The sequence below is a fragment of the Bos javanicus genome, chromosome 10, assembly GCF_032452875.1.
Source record: "Bos javanicus breed banteng chromosome 10, ARS-OSU_banteng_1.0, whole genome shotgun sequence".
Lineage (NCBI taxonomy): Eukaryota > Metazoa > Chordata > Mammalia > Artiodactyla > Bovidae > Bos > Bos javanicus.
In genome coordinates this window covers 77,045,174-77,061,075 of record NC_083877.1, presented here as the reverse complement: position 1 = coordinate 77,061,075, position 15,902 = coordinate 77,045,174, and the positions used below count along the sequence as shown (strand labels likewise).

Below are 15,902 nucleotides of genomic sequence, written 5' to 3'. Positions count from 1 at the left end.
CTATGACCAGCATGTTCTTTTAACAAAACTCTGTTGGCCTTTGCCTGCTTCATTTGCCAAACTTGTCTGTTATGCCAGGTATCTCTTGACTTCCTACTTATGCATTCCAATCCCCTATGATGAAAAGGGAATCTTTTTTTTTTGGTATTAGTTCTAGAAAGTGTTGTATGTAGGTCTTCATAGAACTCATCAACTTCAGCTTTTTCAGCATCAGGGGTTAGGGCATAGACTTGGATTACTGTGATGCTGCCTTGGAAATGAACCAAGATCACTGTGTTGTTTTTGAGGTTTCACCCAAGTACTGCATTTCAGACTTTTTTGTTGACTATGAGGACTACTCCACTTCTTCTAAAGGATTTTGCCCACAGTAGTAGGTATGATGGTCATCTGAATTAAACTTGCCATTCTCATCCATTTTAGTTCACTGATTTCTAAGATGTCAATGTTCAATCTTGCCATCTCCTGCTTGACCACGTCTGGTTTACCTTTATTCATGGACCTAACATTCCACGTTCCTATGAATATTGTTCTTTACATCACTGGCCTTTACTCTCACCAACAGATACAACCACCACTGAGTGTCGTTTCCACTTTGGCACAGCCACTTCATTCCTTCTGAAGTTATTAGCAATTGCCCTCTGCTCTTCCTCAGCATACTGGACACCACGCTTCCTCATCTTCAGCAAGGGTCTCATCTTTAGGTATCATATCATTTTGCCTTTTCATACTGTTCATGGGGTTCTCTAGGCAAGAATCCTGGAACAGGTTGCCATTTCCTCCTCCGGTGGACCACACTATGTCAGAACTCTCCACTATGACTAGTCCGTCTTGGGTGGCCCTGCATGGCATGGCTCATAGCATCACTGAGGTATGCAATCCCCTTAGTTACAACAAGGTTGTGATCCATGAAGGGGAACCCAAGGCTTAGCACACAGTAAACTCTCAACTAATAATAGTTCTTTTCCCTTAACTGGCTTCTCTCTCCTGTATATGCATTTTCCTTTCCCTGTATCTCCTACTCCCTTCCTTTCCTCCTCCTAATGACTATAGATGGTTTTTGCTTACTTCTCATTCCTTCTCCCATTTCTCTGGTTTATAGTATTCCCATCCTTTGGGGAACTGACCCTCTGCCACTTTATGTGGTTCTGGTGACAATGACAATTCTCCAAGGATGGGTCCAATTATAGGTCCTCCTTCAGAAATTTAAGTTCTCAGTAGTCTGAGTCCATACATTTCTGTTGAAAAAAGCCTCCTAACATAAGCAGATAATAAGACCAACACAAAGAAAGAAGTCAAGAAATGGAGAATATCCGGAAGACATTTAAATTTTTCGATCTGGCCGTTTCTGGACTGCTCTACCTCCATTCTCAGTTCAGTTCAGTCGCTTAGTCATGTCCGACTCCCTGCAACCCCATGAACCACAGCACACCAGGCCTCCTTGTCCATCACCAACTCGCAGAGTTTACTCAAACTCATGTCCATTGAGTCGGTGATGCCATCCAACCATCTCATCCTCTGTCGTCCCCTTCTCCTCCTACCTTCAATCTTTCCCAACAACAGGGTCTTTTCCAATGAGTCAGTTCTTCGCATCAGGTGGCCAAAGTACTGGGAGTTTCAGCTTCAGCCTCAGTCCGTCCAATAGATATTCAGGACTGATTCCTTTAGGATGGTCTGGTTGGATCTCCTTGCAGTCCAAGGGACTCTCAAGAGTCTTCTCCAACACCACAGTTCCAAAGTATCAATTCTTCGGCACTCAGCTTTCTTTATTATTATTCAACTCTCACATCCATACATGACTACTGAAAAAACCATAGCTTTGACTACATGGACCTTTGTTGGCAAAGTAACATCTGTTTTTTAATATGCTGTCTAGGTTGTTCTACTTGCAAAGTCCAAAAGTCACATTTTGGTTTAACCATTTTAGAATTGTTGTTATTTTCAGTGTTTCCCATTTGAAAAGCACAAAACATCTTGCTTCTCTAAGGGAACAGAAATAGTAAATCATTTCTTTACTTGCTGTGACCCTCAGTTAATTTACTTTTGTTATTAGTGGCTATTAATATAAAGATATTACCAAGTCCTACTACAGGGCAATCAAACATGTGTGGAAAGAGGCAAAAATAAAAATAAAGCCATATGGAGTTACATCTGACCCTTGAACAATGTGTAGGGGTTAATCCAAGTGTAATTTATAGTCAGCCCTTGGTAACTGCAGTTCCTCCACATTCACAAATTCAATCAACCAGAGACCTTATAGTACTGTAGTATTTACTACTGAAAATATAATGTATAAGTGGACCTGGACAGTTCCAACCTGAGTTGTTTAAGATCAACGGTAGACTGAAAACAGCTGCCCATTGAAGATTTACATTCCAAGTGTCAGGGACCTTCAAGACAGCTTCTAGTCATCAGTGCAAACGGTAGTCACTTTTCACCCCTTTACATTTTTACCACTCTGCTCACTCAAAGCTAGGTAATATAAGATATACATTATTTTGTGTCACTCTGGTTTTACATTATTCATTCTCTGGATCTTCAATATCTGAAGAAAGGCAACAGCACGTGCCAATAGGAAAAACACCCACATGCAGTAAGGATTAAAGCAAAAATCTTATGAGCTGACAACATACAATAAACTTTGATTAAGTCTTTATTCAGTTTGCCTGCCTAGAATTTCCCTACTTATTCTTTGGTGCTAAGCTTAAATGTCACTTTCTTTCCCTACCGATCATATCCTAGTAGAACTGCCTCTTCCTCCTCTCCCTCTTTTACAGCAATTACAAAATTGTAATTATTTATGTTAGTAGTAATGAGAACTTAAATTTCTGTAGTTAAAAAAAGGGAAATAGAATAGAGCAGATGAAGTACAGAAACACTGTAGTAACAGAATTTACAGCTTGACAATGGAAAGGATCTGATGCGGAGGGAATTCAAAGACAACTCAGAGTTCAAGTTTGGACAATGAGAGGGATGAGCCAATAATAGAGAAAGGGAAGTTAGAAAGAATAATACAGTTTGGATGAGAGAAAATTCAGAACTGAGTACACTGAGCTTGATGGAATAACAAACAGGTGGCGCTCTCAAGCTGGAAACTGAAAGTCAAGCAGCTTCCGTATGGTTGGGAGTTGTCTGAAAGAGGTATTCACTGAAGCTAAAAAACACTGTAACATCACAAGGAAAAAAGTCTAGATTAAGAAAAATGTATAAGGTTAATACTTAATAAAGAAGTTGACCTTGTGAATGAAAAGAAGAGTTTCTAGAATATATAGGAGAACCAGGACTACTGAGTTATAAGGAAAATCAGGAGAAGGGATTTACACTGTCTGATCTGAAAAATTAAAAAGCTAAAACTAATACTAGAAATGCCTCTGTTTGGCAGTTCAGAAGGTCATTAATAAAGACAAGGAGAATAGTTTTACTGAAAAAGAAGGTAGAACAATTAAAACAAGAGACATACTGCTTTTACTTTGGGTTGTGGGTAACACCAAAAGAAGTTGGGGTCGGGGGCAGGGAACAGAGGATGGAGGAAGTGGCAGAAAGAATAAGGAAAAGTGGTTTGGGGTTTTGTTGTTGCCTTTTTTTTTTTAGGCCAGTAAAGATGCTATTAGGAGAAACTGAAATTAAAATGATAAAGGAATGAACTTAATGCACCTATATATTCTAAAGGTACTTGAACAAGCACAGCTTCACCTTGTTACAGAATGTTCGACACTGAATTTTGTTTTTAATCTCTTGTGTGCTCAGTAGCTCAGTCATGCTCAATTCTTTGTGACCCCATGGACGGTGGCCCACAAGGCTCCTCTGTCCATGGAATTTTCCAGGCAAGAATACTGCTGTGGGTTGCCATTTCCTTCTCCTGGGGATCTTTCCAATCCAGGGATCAAACCCGCATTTCCTGTATTGCAGACAGATTCTTCACCACTGAGCCACCAGAAAAGCCCCATTCTAAAGAGTAGCTGGGATACAAATGGTCATGAAGTAGTCGTGAAAGCCTAAAGGACACATCCCTGACACCAAATGGTACAGGGGAGGGGAAATTACACAATTTACTGATAAAGAAAAGCAAAGCTGAGGAAGCCTCTGTTTGATGGTCTTAACCATCTTACGCTTTTCAAAAAAAAAGCAAGTGAAATAACCTGCAAAGTCCGAGAGCAGTATACCATTACAGGCTAGGAAAGAGGTAGAAAAGGTCTGAAAGAGCCCCTGTAGGAAGTCAGTCAGAAAAGAATTGTTAAACAAATGTTAAGTATTTTGCAGCACCCTTTAAGAATTTATTAAAACTTAGAAATTAATCATTTTTATTGCTTTAATGTTCCTAGTCTAGCTTGGTGTTTTGCTTAAATATCAAAGTAGTATCTGATTATTCAACAAATCCCTAGTAGCTATTTTCTTAAGGACAAGTATTTGAGAGAACTATGCTTCCCTGGTGGCTCAGATGGTTAAGAATCTACCTGCAGTGTGGGAGACCCTAGTTTGATCCCTCGGTCAGGAAGATCCCCTGGAGAAGGGAATGGCAACCCACTCCAGTTTTCTTGCCTGGAGAATGCCATGGACCAAGAAGCCTGTAGGACTACAGTCCACGGCATCGCAAAAAGTCAGACATGACTGAGCAACTAACACTTTCACTTTCTTTCGTATAAAGAAAAAGAATTCTAAATGTAGAAATGGCTATACCTTCTGACAGCTGTCACTTATTATTATGATTGAAAATTAAAATTCCCTGGGAAAATATGAATGATGATTATCCTTAACATTTTAAAGCTTCATAAGTTATAGAAAGAAGTTTCCCCTTCCTTTACACTGAAATTTTTTCAATTACATAATTTATATTTAGGTATTTTATATGTGGGCTTCCCTGGTGGCTTAGATAATAAACAATCTGCCTACAATGCAGGAAACCCGGGTTCGATCCCTGGGTGGGAAAGATCCCCTGGAGAAGAAAATGGCAACCCACTCCAGTATTCTTGCCTGGAGAATCCCATGGACAGAGAAGCCCAGTAGGCTACAGTCCATGAGGTCACAATTTCAGTGGGACATTTTAAAAATACGTAGTATAGCATATATTCAAAAGAATATTATTGTCATAAAAACAGTCACCTTAGAAAGCTTTAAATTTATTCCTAGAATGCTGCCATTGCACAATAAGCTTTGGGATTCTACTTTTGGAACTCCTTTAAAGTCTGAACACAACCTTTATAATACTATCAAGTGAAAAATCTTCACTTAATATAGGTTTGATTTGGGGATATATTTGGTTATCATAAGACGATTTATTTAAAATAAAAATACCATTTCAAGCAAAAAGTGTGACTATAAAGCATGAACAGATTTTTTTATGCTGCTCTAATGACAGCATCAGTAAAATATATTTACAGCTACATTCCCCTCCTCTACAAGGCCTGCTTTGTAGGTCACCACTCGTATACTCTACTATGTTGGATAAAAATAAAGGTTCAATCATTTAATAGCCATACTTCCTACTACTGCAGATGATATAAGAACCTCTGATAGTTTCTAAAAGTCAAAATTATTGAATATTTAAAAGTAGTCACAGCACTCTCATTTTTAAATTTAGCTAGTTATTTTTCAATGCCCTATCTTTTACTATACTACACTGAAAATTACACCCTTGGCATATACCTGATACCAGCCTTCTCAGTCTGTGGTCTATACCTGCTACACATACGTATACACATGCACACCCCTAATTTTTAATTCCCTATATACATATTTTCCCCCTAATTTGTCACCTGAATGTTATCTGTCAGCTTTGCCTCCAGATGAGCCCTAGGACAGTCTTCCCAACAGTAGCCATATATCTCCTTTGGCTCTTCTTCCTGGAGCCCAATTTGGCTCAAACTTAACTAAAAATGCTCTACTCCACTTTCTACTTCCAGAAGAAAAAATAACTAAAAAGTGTAATTTTTTCCTACGTTCCTAAGAAGCTTCCATCACTTTTAAAGCCCTACCTCTGACAATTATTCAACTTTGCTTTTATTCTCTTCAAAAGTCTTAATTATTAACTCAGCAATTAAGACTATCCTTATTCTCAAGTTGTACATATGAACTAAAAAATGCCCAAGAAAAGGTTTAATCAGTCATCCTGATGCTTCAAGGCAGTCTCATATTTGTCCATTGCTGAGTCACCTCTTAAGACCATAAGCCTTGTTTTTGATTCAGAAAAAACGTATGCAGACATAAAGTGTTAAGGGAAAGAGTTAAGGTATATTCCAGGGAAAGGTCAGTGAATGTCTACCAAGGTGTGAAAACCAAACTAGAAGAAAATCAAAATAATTCACTTGATGGAGAAAGAAGCAGAGGCCCAGAGAGGGCAAATAGCTTACCCAAGTTTATACATCTGGGTGGCAGAGATAATACTCCTATCCAGGTCTCTAGATTCCAAGCTTAAAGTTTTTCTACTTTATCCATTCTTAATCCATACTAAATGAAAAGAGCCAAGAAACAAAAGACCATTTACTATATGACTCCATTAATGTCTAATTTCTATAAATCGCAAAACTACAGAGACAAAATACAGACAAGTGGTTGCCTAGAGCTGAGGGCAGGAATAGGGGTTGGGCTAACGGGCAAGAGGGCACTTTCTGGAAGCAAAAATGTTCTAAAATTGGATTGTGATAACTGTTGTACGACTATATTATTTTTGTTTAGTCACGAAGTCGCAATCCCATGGACTGTAGCCCACCAGGCTCCTCTGTCCATGGAATTCTCCAGGCAAGAATACTAGAGTGGGTTGCCATTTCCTTCTCCAGGGGGTCTTCCCGACCCAGGGACTGAACAACATCTCCTGCATGAGCAGGCAGATTCTATACCACTGAGACACCAACTATATAAATTTACTAAAATTTGAATTGTGAATTTTATGATATACAAATTAAACTTCAATCAGTTCAGTTCGGTCACTGTCATGTCGAACTCTTTACAACCCCACGAACCGGAGTATGCCAGGCCTCCCTGTCCAATAAACTTCAATAAAGCAATCCAAAAAATTACTAAGAAAGAACTCAGATTTTAGCTTCACAACTGTGGAGCTCTCCGAAAATTTTATGTCAAAAAGAAGTACTAAAACATGAAGAAACCAGCCTTTTCCAAACTTCAGATCCTTTTCCCTTCAGATTTTTCAAAAGTTAAATACCTTACTTTCTAACCTTATATTTGATACGGAAAGAGAAGGTGACAGGCACTGGGCAAATATACACAGAAAAAACATGCACATTTCCTGCAAAAACACTTTAGTTGTTGATCATTATTTCCTTTTAGGTAGGATTCTGCATGGCTCTAAGTGAACTTCTGCAGACAGTTATAGAACAGAGAATGTGCTCTTATCTAACAAACTGCTCCAAGACAGAGTTCTTCGTTGATTTCATTTTCACCATTATAATTTGTGCCATTATAAACACTAATAACAGGAACCATTCCTAACTGCATATTAGCAAGTTTCTTTAGTTTATTATTTGTACATCCTTATTAGGTATACAACTCTTTAGCCTACTCAGCACAAGAAGCATAGTCCTCATTTACTTACAAATTAAAAATAACATTATATCATTCATTCTATGAATGCTTTACACCTGTAAGTATCAAGCTGGTAATCTACTGCTTGGATCTTAAAAACAAACAGTTCTAACTGGTGAAGGCCCAGATGTGCATAATCATGTTAGAGGAAGCAGTCAGAATTACTCAGTAAATCTACCTTTCTCATGCCACTGAGGCTTATTTCACCAATGCTAAAGACTTTTTGACTCAAGAGCTTTAATTACCACCTTCTAAACCCTAAAATTTCAATAACTTTCTAAAAGATAAAGAAAAATTTGAAACTTGCAAAAAGAAAACAAAATATTTACCCTGGCTTAAGTTCTAATTTTAAAGAATATATTTTTCTCAAAATTACAACCTTTTGTCATTCGGTAACTGACTGAATTAAGTAGTTACTCACAAAACTCAATACATACAAAAAAAAATTACAATCTCTACTGAATGTATCTCTTTCAGGTACAATTCCATATGTTACAGAAACTGAATCAGTCAGATCTCTAATGACTAGGGCCCTAATCATCAAATATACACTTTCTCCTTGTGAATATTCCACCGTAACTGGCTTAAATCTGCTAAAACTACTCCCATGAAAGGAGAACATTACTGTCCATTTTCGTTTCAGAGCTGTTCTCTTCAGTGGACATAGGTTCCTACTGTTTGGGTTTGTTAGTTTTTGTTTTTTTTAACATTAAATTATTCAAATGAGGCAGACAAAGGAGGTAAAGAGACATTCTAAAAAGCAAATTCCGTGTAGTCAGAAACTCCATAGACGACGACAGAAATAACAGAGAAGGCATAAGACTGCATTTCAAGAAATAGAAGAAGGGACTGCCATGTATTTAACAGTAAGCAGAACAATAATATGACTGACACAGGACTCCTAACAATGAACACCTCCCATATCCCTTTTTATACAAAATCATTAATAAATGATTAATAATGAATTGGGATTCCCTGGTAACTCAGTTGGTAAAGAATCCACCTGCAATGCAGGAGACCCCGGTTCAACTCCTGGGTCGGGAAGATCCACTAGAAAAGGGATAGACTACCCACGCCGGTATTCTTGGGCTTCCCTGTGGCTCAGCTGGTGAAAAATCCACCTGCAGTGGGGGGAGACCTGGGTTCCATCCCTGGGTTGGGAAGATTCCCTGGAGAAGGGAATAGCTACCCACTCCAGTAATCTGGCCTGGAGAATTCCACAGACTATATAGCCCATGGGGTTGCAAAGAGTCAGACACAACTGAGTGACTTTCAATAATTAAACCCCACATCAACCTGCATTTCTTCCAGTCTCTTGCCTACTGCTGCAAGAGAATGAGGCCATTATAATAAAATTATTGTTAACATAAAACTAATGTTCTACCAGGAAATATTCTATGAACTCTAAGAAAGAAAAAAAAAAAAATCCTGCAAAGGTGGCAAACTCCCAGATTTTTCACCACTGTTGGAAAAGAAGACAGATGATAAACAGGGAGATGAAGGGAGTGGATGGAGTGGAAAAAACTGAAAAAGAAATCTCCCTCACCTCTAAAGAAAGAAGGTTCATCAACCAGTACATCCCCTCTCTCAGTCTCCCACCTCACTGGTCTCAAGCTTACCTAAGGCTGAGACAATGAATGAAATATAAAAGCTAAAAACTATATTTTTCCACCTTTACTATTTATCAAGATATTACAATAAATTAATCTTAAAAACTATAAAAGTTATTTTAAAAGCTAGCTTATGGAATATTAACTCATTTAATAACACTGGGATGCTTTTACAGCTTGATGGTTTGTAAATACCATTTTTACTACAGACAAATTTATTCTAAAGCTCTAGGTATTAAGTCATATTAAATGGCATTTATCTCATCTAAGGGATATAAACAGCCAGCCATAAATTAGTAAAAACTTAAAACTCGTTCATGGTTCAGTAACAGTCTTAAAAAAATAAGATTTACACAGACACAAAACAGGTTCATTTTAGTTATATATTTGGGGTAAATCAAATGGAACAACCTTCCATTTTCCCTTCACTTGTGTTCATTTACAAACAGAAAGCTACAGCATTTACAACTCACATGATGTAACACTTCTCATAACTGAGATGCTAAAATAAACATGAATAAACATAAACATAAACATTTACATCAAAGATTAACATCAATAGTTTATTATTTTCTAATATGAACTTTATTTACACCTACCAGTCACTGAGACTGTGACGAGTAGAAACATTAAGCCTGATCTTCTTAACGTAAATATGTTAAATCATGTTTATTCAGTTTATCCCTGAATTAGTTTAATTTCCAAAAAAAAAACCCAAGTTCTTAGATACAACAAATACAGGAGAGCATTTCAGGAGTGATCTTCAAAGCTTTATTTCAGTGCTTAAATGAAGAAGTTATACTATAGAATCAATACAAAAGAAAAGAGAATGATAGCAAAAGCAAGTTTGAATTACATCTGTTCTAGCCTTATTTGTCAATTTGTCAATTTTTTTAAACTTAAAATTCAACACATTTCCTTGTCACATGTTCTTTTCTGACAAAAAATTATCACAAAAAGATATTTTTTTAAAAGTAGTAAATGAGTGTAATATTGGGTTTTTAGCAAATAAAGCCTGTATCTTAAAAAAAAAATAAATGAAATTAACTCAATAGCTCTTTCTATAAAGAGCATGAATAACTCTTGTACTGAAATACACGCCATAATTCACAGGCCATATTTGCTCTTCTTCCATTAAAAGAAAAATCTAGAGTACTGCATAAAGTCCATATGGGCTTTATCTTTAAAATATTATACAGACTGATATAAAGTCATTTAATTAAGGAAGAAAAAAACTATGCCAAGTGAATGATATGGTTCATTTTATTGGTTTGATTCCTAATTATCCCAAAGAGAAAATCACAGGATGATAGAGGATGGTTGGAGAAGGGGAGATGTAATCAGGAAAGTAGAATGTAGAGAGAAAGGAAGGTTGAGACTTGAGACTAATCTGTTAAAAATTTATATACATATATACCCATATAACCTTCTTCTGCTCTGATTTTAAACGGTCTTTTTTAAAAGAATCAGTCATAATTATTCTTTACTTTTAGACATGTTTCTTTCATTATAACAAGCTACAATTCAATAGTACAATTCAATATCAATTCAAACTGCAAAACCATATACTATATGGTACAGAAATATAAGCCAGAGAATCATCAACAGGAGAACCAAGGGAAACTTGGTATTTATCCTCTAAATCCTATATCTACAATACTACTGTTGACTACAGAAGACTGGAGATTGATATATCTCATTTGCAAAGTACCAATAGGACTAGTATTGATGCCTGAGTAGAAAAATTATGCTGGTTTCAGAGTTGCTTAGAATCTCAATTTTGTTTTAAGTAAAGAAATTTAATTTCATGTTTATTTTTACATTTGCTTTTATGATTATGAAATGAAAATGCTTTTACTTTTATAAGTGTGCTATAATATGAAATGGGTATGTTCACCATTTAATTAAACCAAGAGATTTACTAATACTGTGCAGTGAATTAAAAAGAACCATTAAAGAAATGAAAAACATATATGAAAATATTCTAGAATATCTTAAACTGATTAATTTATAGCATTAACTTTTTAAAAACAGTAAACACCTCACTATTCTGTATCTCACAGATATTTTCATTCCTTTCAAAGAATCTACTTTTTTATTTTACCACCACCGAAATTCTATTTACACAATGAATAGCAACGGAGAACAGCCCAACTACTACCCTCAGAAAACTAAAATATTCTGATTTTAATATACACACAATCAATCCTAACCTCGAATTTGGAAGAATATGTGAACCGTAAGAAGTAAAATCAAAACTGATTGCAGTTCAGAAACCTAAATAAAGTGCCACAGATCAAAAAAATTACTGCTTCATATTCAAATGCACAAGTTCAATTTCACAGATCAGATGGACTCACTGCATTATATTGCAGGAGAGAGATGTTAAGAAGTGACCTTGGGATCCTGCTTTCCAGATCTCCAGATGTTTAAAGGACCCATTTTTTTTATTGCAATTACCTTTACTTTTGATAAATACCTAGCTAGGTATTTATTGATCAATAAATACCTAGCTATTGATAAATACCTAGCTAAATACTACATGCTTGATATCTTTGCTCTTATAAGACTCTACTTGAAGCTCTTTTGAAATGTTTGGACTATAGATATTATAAAGAAAAAACTTAAGAAGATACAACATGCACAAAGGGTTAACAGATACTGCTTCCTTTCTGATGCAATGCGTAATAAGTTTAAGAATCTGTCATCATATACCCTAAGTTTGGGGACCAACTTTCAGAGGTTTAAAATGAGAAATTTAACAAACCTTATGCATTTATTTTCAGATCACGAAAAAAACTAATTTGTAATATACAATATATATACTCCACAAGTAACTATTGACAGATAAGATATATATTCATTATCAATTCCTTTACTCCTTTAACTAAAAATTAAATTTCTCTTTCTTCTGGTCATAAAAATCTGGTTTGGGGTGTTTGAAAAAGTTCAAACATATATTAAGCCATGCTTTGCTTTGGCACTAGCTCCCCCTCCAGACCAACCTACTGATATAACGGGCACTTAAAAAAATAAACAAGGAACACAAGTTTTTCCAAGCCACTAGTGATTTAACAATTCACCACTTTTAAAGACATTCCAGTGCCTTAAAATAACTAGTTAAAACTTGTAACCAAACACTGCAGAATGTAATCTAAGTTACTGTTTTTCAATTCTCTCTCTCAAAACTGACTTGAAGGAAAACAACTTTAAGTGTCTATTTCAATTTAAGAACATCCTAAAGTACAATCTATATAATGCTATGTTTTATGTAAATTATTTTGAATCACTGTCTTAATAAACCACAAGATATTCTTCATGTTAACTGACTACTTAATCAAAAACACATTTTTGCATCTGTTTCTGCTATCTATGCAACTTTCATTCCAGCTGTTCAGCAATTTAAGTAGAATTCTCAGTTTATAAAGCAGGAAAAGGAAAATTCACGCCTCCAAACCACCCTTCTATGTTCCTTAAATCCTATTCATTTCTAACACCCTGCATTTTTACATACTAAGCTATAAAATCATAATTTCAAATCTTTGAATTCCCACCTTATCCTTACTATTGTAGTAGGTATAAATCAAACGAAGATTTACTATGTGCATTTTATGGTATATTTCACAAGGCTAGCAATGTACAAGGCTTTATTATACATCATAGGATTTCAGGTTAATTTTAAGTTACTTTCAAGAGAGAATACAACTTACTCCACTACTTCAGCATAACTCTATAATACTGCAAATCTCTCTCCTAAAAAGTTTTCTACATGATGCTTTCTTTAAAAGAAATATGCATAAAAACAAAAGTTAATCAAGAAAATAAATATGCACTTATCCCCAAGAATAACAAGGGAGCAAAAAACTGCAATTAAACCTTGCTTGCAGTTTCTAAAGAGAACCAAGCCAAAGTTCAGTTACTTGTGATGAGTTTAACTGTAAACTGAGAGAAAACTTTTGTCGAAATTTAGTCTGCGTTACCTTGAGGTTTGGGGTGTTTCTACAGGAGATTCTGGCTTGCCTAGGTCCACACTCTTGAGCTGGATTAAGTCCACTGTAAACTAACCGAAACATGGGAATAAGAAATAACACCCTGCTCTATCCAAGGCCTCACTCAAACGCTAAAGCTCACCAGGGATAAATTCTAACCATGACACTGCCATTTAACTTAAGAAATACACTGCGTCTCTGACGTTATGTGTGGCTGAAGATTGCAATCCTCACTGTGAGAAAAAAAAAAAACAGGTGCTGCACACGACAGCCCACTCACTCTTGCAGAACAAACCTCCTTTAACTGGAGATTAAATAAATAAATATTTAAGAACTCATTTAACCTTCCCAAATAAGTTTGGAGCTCTAAAGCCGCCAGCTCATCATTTCCACGTCAAACGAGGGTGCAGCGGCACTCAAGCCGTGAAACTGCCCTGGCACTGGCCCCTCGCCGGGAGCGGATCTTTGCACGGGTCCACTCCCCAATTTCCTCCCGGAGAACCCCTCAGGAAAGCCCTTAACGCACAAGCATGCTTGTCCCCACAGTCTGTGACACAAGAGAGCGAGTTGCTGGAGAAAGGGCAGGTAAGAGCAGAGAAGAGGGACACCTCCCACCCCCGCCCCCATCTCCTTTCCTCGGTTTCGGCCCCTGCCCTAACCAAGGATGCGCGACGCCGAGGGCAGCAGCCGAGCCGCTCCACGCCCCGGCCGAAGCTGCAGGCGTCCCTAGTCCCCTGCCGCGGCCCCCACCTCCCGCAACCCCCGCGGCCAAGCAAAGGCACCCATCAGAGGGTCCCGGGGGCTCCCTCCCCACTTTCCCCGGAGCCGCTGCATAAGCAGCAGCAGTGGCAGCAAAAGGCCCGGGGGTCGCCTCGGGGGAAAGAGAGCTGCGACGGCCGGCAGGCACCTTCCCGGAGCCTCCTGAGATCCCGCGCTTGCCCACCTCCAGACCCCGGGGCGCGCGGGGCCCGGCTCCCAAACGCCCCCTTACCCGAGGCGGGAGCAGAGGCGGTCTCCGCCGTTCCCCAGCAGCCGCCGCCGCTACAGCCCTCAGCCGCAGCTGCCCCGTGCTGGGGAAGTGGGAGGGGTGGCTGGGTGGAGGATGCTACTCCCTACTGAAGGGAGAGGAAGAAACGGAAACAGGAACCGCCGCCGTCGCTGCTTAACGGAGCCTTCGGCGCCACTGACTGAGGGAAAGCGCAAGGCGGCGCGAGCCAGGCAGTCGCTGACAGCGCGAGACCGAGCGCGAGCCGGGTCCCGGGCGCGCGACCCCGAGCAGCGCCGGCCCCATTCCGCGAGGAGAGGAAGGGGACGGGTCGGCCGAGGGGCGGCGAGGGGCGGGGGCCTGGAGCCAAGAGAACCGGGCTACTCGGGTCTACCGGAGATAACACGCGCACGCGCCTGAGCGGCTCTGACCGCGAGCGCAGGCGGGGAAGCCTCGGCTAGAGCAAGCGTGCCCGCGCGCATGGGAGCGCGCGCCCCCTCAGCGTCCCAAGCTTCTGGGAGAAGGCGCGCATGCGCTGGCCACTGCCTCCTACGGCGACCCCCGCCTGTGCCAGGGCTTCTCCCCGCCCCCTTCTCGCCGCGCCCGTGGACCGCGTAGCCGCAGCGTCCGACTGCCGGGCTGAGCCGCGGGCCACAGCGGGACGGGGAGCCTTCTAGCAGGGTCAGCAACGCTGTGCGCACGGGCGCTGACTCCGACACGAGTGTAGGCCGCCCTCTACCGCTTGAAGGCCAAAGGCTGAAGGAGGCGCGAGCGGAGCCGGGCTTCCCCACTCCCGGGAGCGCCACCTCCGAGGAATGCCGTATTCTCAACCGCCGGGAAACGGATCGGCCCGTGCCAGTTCAGCCCGCGGCCCTTAAGTACCACTGGTACTGGATATACGAAGCAGGCTCCTTGCTACTTTTTAGGAGTGATCGCTGCTGCTCAGCCCCCGTAGCGCAGGTCTGGCCGCTCCACTGCAGCTTGCAAAACACGATCATAGAATGGCATCGCACTCCCATGCGAATAGTGAAGCCCGGTTTAATCTTGTGAGAGCTGGTCTTCCACATTCGCCCGGACAGAAAGACCCCTCCCCCATGAGAGCCTGGGTTCGGTGCCTGGCCTCTCCCCCCGACCCGCGGCTGCAACAACCCCTCCAAGGCGGAAGTTTATTCAGTACGGGAAAGAGAACATGGGGCGGAGGAGGGAGCTTTTCCCTAGGATGCTTCCTACCCGGCTCGGACTCGGGAAAATTCCTGGCGCCCGCGATGCAGAGCAGTGGGCCGAAGAGCTAGCCCAGTCCAGCCCTGACGGCGAGCTGAGCCAGAGGAGCTGAGCGCGCCGCCCCGGCACACAAAGTAGTCGCGAGCCGAGGCGGGGGTGCTACGGTGGCCAATCAGAGACACGAACTGCGTGAGTGGAGTGCGAGTCAGCCAATCGGAGGGCGGGAGGATGAGCTTCCCGTACCGAACTCTTCCCTGTAGCCTCCGGACCCAGATCCCAAGCCTGGGTGCAATACCTTGAGAAAGCGAAATGGTGCCGGTAAAGACAAGAATGACTTCTCCAGACTTGGATATTTTTAAGTAAATGCCTTGGGAACCTATCACAGAGCGAAGATCGGCAGCCTTTTAGATGCCAAGTATGAAAGGATCACAGAAAAGAGATTTAAGAGGCAGTGGTGGGCTGCCAAGACTGCAATCTGCCTAATAATATTAATAAATTTACAATATTTGTTGACACCTTTTTAGAGTCCAGAAACTGTATTACAGAAATACAAATAAGATGCTT

The 15,902-nt window shown here is 40.2% G+C and overlaps 1 protein-coding gene across 8 annotated transcripts in view; it reads right to left on the bottom strand.

The window, feature by feature from the left end:
• Positions 1 to 15,488, bottom strand: part of FUT8 (fucosyltransferase 8) — a 332,211-nt gene extending 316,723 nt beyond the window's left edge. For 4 of the 8 annotated variants that reach the window (XM_061429157.1, XM_061429161.1, XM_061429158.1 and 1 more), the window contains exon 1: positions 15,348 to 15,488. The gene's annotated coding sequence lies outside the window, so the exon portion shown is untranslated. Of the gene's footprint in view, positions 1 to 14,123; positions 14,589 to 15,347 lie in introns of those variants that run through there. The other 4 variants (XM_061429156.1, XM_061429159.1, XM_061429160.1 and 1 more) reach the window with 1 other exon arrangement.
• Between the last annotated feature and the right edge of the window lie 414 nt (positions 15,489 to 15,902).